Source organism: Paroedura picta, chromosome 6 (genome assembly GCF_049243985.1).
Source record: "Paroedura picta isolate Pp20150507F chromosome 6, Ppicta_v3.0, whole genome shotgun sequence".
In the NCBI taxonomy this organism is placed as follows: Eukaryota; Metazoa; Chordata; class Lepidosauria; order Squamata; family Gekkonidae; genus Paroedura; species Paroedura picta.
In genome coordinates, this window is record NC_135374.1 from 101219551 (window position 1) to 101225550 (window position 6000).

At 45.2% G+C, this 6000-nt stretch overlaps 1 non-coding gene across 1 annotated transcript; it reads left to right on the top strand.

Annotated features, from left to right (window-relative positions):
- The first annotated feature begins 646 nt into the window (after positions 1 to 646).
- Positions 647 to 726, top strand: LOC143840858 (small nucleolar RNA SNORD36). The gene has a single exon (XR_013232449.1). It is a non-coding gene; the product is annotated as a small nucleolar RNA SNORD36 (small nucleolar RNA).
- Positions 727 to 6000: the final 5274 nt, after the last annotated feature.

The following is a 6000-nucleotide window of genomic DNA, read 5'->3' on the forward strand; positions in this document are numbered from 1 at the left end:
TTAATTAACTCCCCATCCATTTGGGAAACCCTGTAAGGACTCTCAAGAAACCCCAGGGTTTCATGAAACCCTTTTTGACAAAGCCTGGTATATTCGATGAAGATGTTTGTTTGTTTTTCCTTAATGGACAAGTAAAATTGTCGGAATGCACTCTGAAAAATGGAAATAAATTATTTGGGAGTCTTGGTTTCTGAAATTATGGAGAAAACATGCCAGCTGACAGCAGATAGATACATCGGAAGTCAAGCAAACTGCCCACTGGAGAAGCATCGCATGATGGACTCCCTAAAGAAATTAGTGAACTGAAGTTACTTGACAAAATAATGATCCTGAGTATACAACCTTTTTTTCAATGGCTGTCGGTTTGAATGCTAAAATAAGTAATCTTCTCTAAAACTTCCTGTAAGGATAATGCACTGCGTCTTTCGCACCCCCCAGGGCTAAAGCTCTCTGCTTTTTCAATTGGTGCTGCCATCCATCCTAATTTAATTATTAGTCAGACAGCGTTCGTCAGCTGAAAAAGACATAAACAAAGGGCACTTTTCAATGAATTGCATTCCAATTGCTGGAGCCGGTGGTAAGGCTTCAGCGTTTGGCATACGGAAGCAGGGAAGGAAAGGTCCAGGGATCAAAAGGAGATGCTGAGCTGCAATGATGCTTGAATTATGTCACCTGAAAAATACCTGTGAAGAGCCAAATGATACGAGCTTTTTAACCCTGAGCAGTGGCCTACTCAAAATGAAATTGGCATGTCTTAGTCAATGTATCACTTGTCACCTTTGCTAAATCTGGTTGTGTTCCAGCCTGTTCTGTGTCGCAAAATGGGAGTTCCCTATTGCAGGGGTAGTCAACCTGTGGTCCTCCAGATGTCCATGGACTACAGTTCCCATGAGCTCATGGGAATTGTAGTCCATGGACATCTGGAGGACCATAGGTTGACTACCCCTGTCCTATTGCATCATCAAGCGCAACGTGAGGCTTGGCTGCCTTGTCCACTGGAAGGCCTGCACCTGTGTTGCTTTCACATAAGTTAACCCGGAAGACAAGGGAGCCCTGGCAAAACCGGTGGAAAAGCAGTAAAGACCAACTACAATGAGAGATACAATGAGATCCGCCGTCATTGGGGGTGGGAACGTCCTGGGACCCGAGTCAGTGGCTCGCACTGCCAAGCTTGAGAAAGGCAAGGCTAAGGAATTAGCCACTAAGCTTTGGTAGGTGTCTCAGATTTGTCTTGAGTCTTTCTATACATAAAAATTAAATTGTAAAACAAACAAAAAAAAAGAGTAGATGTTGAGGGCTGGAAGCATCCTATGAATGCATCAACTGTGAAATAACCGAGTGAACTTTTCAGCATCTGTTGGCATCACATTTGGGTGAAGACCATGGTGGGCTTGGTGGGAAACCCCCTTCCCCATTTAGCTCAACAACCATAGAATCATAGAGTTGGAAGGGGCCATACAGGCCATCTAGTCCAACCCCCTGCTCAACGCAGGATCAGCTCTAAGCATCCTAAAGGTAAAGGTATCCCCTGTGCAAGCACCGAGTCATGTCTGACCCTTGGGGTGACGCCCTCCAGCGTTTTCATGACAGACTCAATACGGGGTGGTTTGCCAGTGCCTTCCCCAGTCATGACCGTTTACCCCCCAGCAAGCTGGGTACTCATTTTACCGACCTCGGAAGGATGGAAGGCTGAGTCAACCTTGAGCTGGCTGCTGGGATTGAACTCCCAGCCTCATGGGCAAAGCTTTCAGGCGGCTGCCTTACCACTCTGCACCACAAGAGGCTCTTAAGCATCCTAAAGCATCCAAGAAAAGTGTGTATCCAACCTTTGCTTGAAAACTGCCATATACCCTGCTCTAGTGGGCTGAGGAAGTGCCCTGGGAGACTGATGAATGCTGCAGATCGTGTGCCTGGGGAGAGTCTGCTACCATCCTAATGCCACCTGCTCTACTCCTCCCCTCCAGTTCATGGAAGCTTGATGAGAAACTGCCTCCCGGTAGTAAGTGCCTGGCAAGTGACTGTATCCCACAGGGGAGGGCACTGATTACATTCCCTGCTGCCCTTCCCTCCAGATTAACCTATTAATGACAAGTAGATTAATTGTTCCTGATGGTTTGTTACTGTTTTCTTATTTTGTAAACCACTTTGGGCCCACACTGCACAAAGGTAAATGAATGGGTTAAAAATAGCCAAACAAATACAGAGACTCAAGTTTATTGTGCAGCCTTAGTCCTTTACAAGGTACAAAAAAGACAATCATAAGCAATGAAAGCAGGTTACTAGATAAAAGCACAGACACTAGAATCCATACAACAGAACATCACAGATCATCGGAATCGGCCATCGCCCCTCACCTTAGACCTTATCTGTCTGGCAGCCAGAGCCAACAGTGCAACCCTGTTAGAAACGTATGGATCATTATCTCAGAATCCGGAAGGCCAGGGGCCATCAAGGGTAATCTGAGAAATTTGGTTCTATCTTCCACATAGAAGTTGCAGTTCAATATATAATGGGTCAAATCTTCTATTTCCCCTGCAGCTACATAAGCATTGCTCATGTGGCACACCCTGCAGCATACTCATGTGCACCGCAGTAGGGATTTCATGGAATCAGAAATAAATAAGTAGGCATTCCCTTATGTATATTAGGAATGCACTCACTAGGAATGCACACACCATAATACACTGCACAGTGCAATAGAGATCCAGAATTCTGTTGCCTCAGTTACACTGTAAAAATCCACCTCTTAAATGTACTGAATTCTGGTGGGGTCATGCTCTTATTTCTTTCTTTCTGGGGGGGGGGGAGAGGAGGGGGACATTCCCACATCTACCCCTTATCAACAAGACTTTCTCTATCTTTAGGTGATTTCAGCTGTTCCTACATGAATGAAATGACCAATGCCCCATGATGGTTTTACACATTATAGAAGCTAAGTCTCAAAGCTGCGTCCCCTATTGTTACTGGCAGCCTAATCATATGGTTACTGGTGAGCTCAGTGGTCCCTTATATCAGGGGTAGTCAAATCATGGCAGGGGCTCATGGGAATTGTAGTCCATGAACATCTGGAGAACCACAGGTTGACTACCCCTGTCTTATATGAATCTGCCCACTCTCCTATACTCCTATACTTACTTGGGGAACCATCTGAAGCAGGGTCAACTTGGATATTAGGCTAATTTTATTCAACAGGTCTTACCAGCAGGATTGGCCCCCCAGTGACCTCATAAGGGACTATCCCTTTTATTACTTCCCCACCACCCTCTAGGATGCAGGGATAACAGTACTGGCCTATTCTACAAGTTTTGTATAAGAATGCTGCACCTTGCTGGTTAAACTAAGGTATACAGTTGTCCTCACCCATATTCAAGAACTGTAATGCTAGCCCTGCAGTCCTAAATTCATGTCAATGGGCTTAGAAGAGTGCAACTCTTAGGGCTGTTTTTAAAGCAAACAGGCATCAAACCGTCTGTTCAGCCACCACTCTTGGCTTCTCTTCAACTCTCTTTTTCCCCTTTAGCCAACTCTTTTCAGCTATCAAAATTCGACTGCTGCTTGAGCATCTGGGGAAAGTCCAGGTGCTGAGGCCAGATTTGTTCGGCCTCACATCAATTGGCACCATTATATGAAATGTAACATTTCATCGTACATGCCACCATATGTAACACTTCCATGATAAGATGTGCCAACTGGCCCTCCCAGCATTTCCGCACTGGGAACTTCAATGTCCGCCCCCATGCAGGAGCACAGATCTGGGATGGATGAGGTAAACTGGGCCAAATGCTTCCCTGTGCATAAGCAGGAAGAGGCAGGGCAAACTGAAATTTTTTTCAGGCTTTGAGTCATACCAGAAGTGATGTCAGCTGGCCATGCCTCCCTGCCACCCAAGTCCCAGAGCTTGTGGAAGGATCTTCTGCCAGTCCCCAAGTTAAAACAACCCGCCCCCCCACTACCATCCACAGCCCCAAGAAAAGGACCACAGGTTGACTACCCCTGCAATAGAGGGTTGACCTGCCCATACACTACTATACTAGTATATATACTAGAGGCAAAGCCTGTTGTACCCAGGAATACAACAAGTGCTAGGATGCAAACATGTAATGTCACCTTACTGGGGGATGGCTATATGGCAAAAGCTCCTGCCCACCCTTGGATGAGGGCCATCACTCATGATTAAACATTCCCCAGGCAGGGGGATTTCCTCAGCAACCTGGATCCCAGAGAGCTGGCAGGGGGCCGTTACTTGGCCATCTGCAGCCCCACGCCTCCAGAAGGCTCACAGAGGTCGCCTCAGTTCCCTCCCCGCATATCCTCTGAGTTGAAAGAGTCCACAGCAACTTATGGGCAGCAGGGCATGATCTCCCACCCAGCAAATTTCTGAAACCGGAAAGAAGTTGGCAGCAGAGAGCTGACTTCTTGTTAAGCCCTTCCTGGCTGAGGGCTGCCTCCTGATTGGGTCTAAACTGCCTGGGTGGGTCATTCCTTGATGAGGGCCAATCAGTTTTTATAAGGTTTATTGATTATACATATTTAATTCAGTTTTTTTTTTAATACTACTATGTACCGGTTGAGAATCCCTGCTCTGAACTATAAAGAAACAATTTTGTGTTGGGTCAGTTTTGCTGGAAAATCCTGCTAGCTGTACGGATTATAAAATAATGAAATGGTGGTGTCTGAATTTTCAGAAGGGAAATTTAGGTGCATACCAACAATCAGTGAATGGCAAGGTCCCATGTGATGGAAAATAGCCCAATTAAAAAAAAATCTAACCTGGAAGCCCAATGTTTTGGGACAGAAGAGCCCTAGCTACCTATCTCAGATACACATGGCTTGAAAATCAAAATGTCAGGTGTCAACTAGGAAACCTAGTGTACTTGAAAAAGTCCCATCAATTCACAGCATTTCTGTTTTATATTTTCAGCCAAGTCAAGTGTTCCCCTTGATAGGCCATAATGTTGTGCTTCATTATCTGCATTAAAATTTCCATAAATTTCCATGTCTCATACCAAGCAAGATAATGCATGTGATTGTTTAGGAAATGTCAGAATTGTTTTCTTGGTCCTGTCTGGATTCCCCACTTTCTGTTGAGACATGACTGAAATGCCAACTGAAAATTAGCATTTCAAGTGTTCTTATTCTTTGCTTCCAAGGTGGCATGGAAATGTATAATTTTTAGAAGCAATTCCATCTCTTGCCGAAAGATCGCTTTTGAAGTCTACAAAGGGAGAGAGATGGAGGTGGATACAGCTTCTAACCTTGTCATAAAGTGATTTTTAGAAGATTTAAAAAATGTGTTTGAAATGTTTTACCCAGAGGTGGTCTTAACTGTTCACACACCAGCATGTATGTACACACATTGAATCCACAACAGGGATGTGCAATTCAATTTAACTGGAAGAAACCCAGATCAATGCTGAATCAGATGTTTTCAGATTCCTGGAAGATAAATCTCACATTCCCAAAGGAATTTGGGAATTGCCGAAACCTGAATTGCCGAAACCTGAATAAGCATAATGACACTCTAAGGAGTCCTTATAATCAATGGAAAATCTAGCCTAAGTATATTTAGTGAGCTAGAGGGGCTGAAGTTTGAGGTAGAGGCACCAAATGTGCAGCATATCTGTTGGAGCCTCTCCTTAAATAACCACCAAGTTTCAGGGTGTCCCATGTTATGAGCACACTAAGTAGGTGCCTCACCCTCCATTGTTTCCTAATGAGGGAAAATAGCAAAGCAATGCAATCCCAACAGAATGACCCAGATAATCCTGCAGTGAAAGTTGGGGGAGCATTTTTGCAAGACCAGCCCAGCAGCAGGACCAGTGTACTACTGTCCAGCAGAACCAGTGCCACTGTAGCAGTGGCAAACTCAACAGGGCTAAGTTCACACCAGATAATCTCTGAAGTAGAAACTGAGGGGAAGGGGTGCTTGGCCTCGACCAGGGCCAGGGCCTTTTAGGTCCTGGCCCCTAACTGGTGGAATGAGCTCCCGGAAGAGCTAGG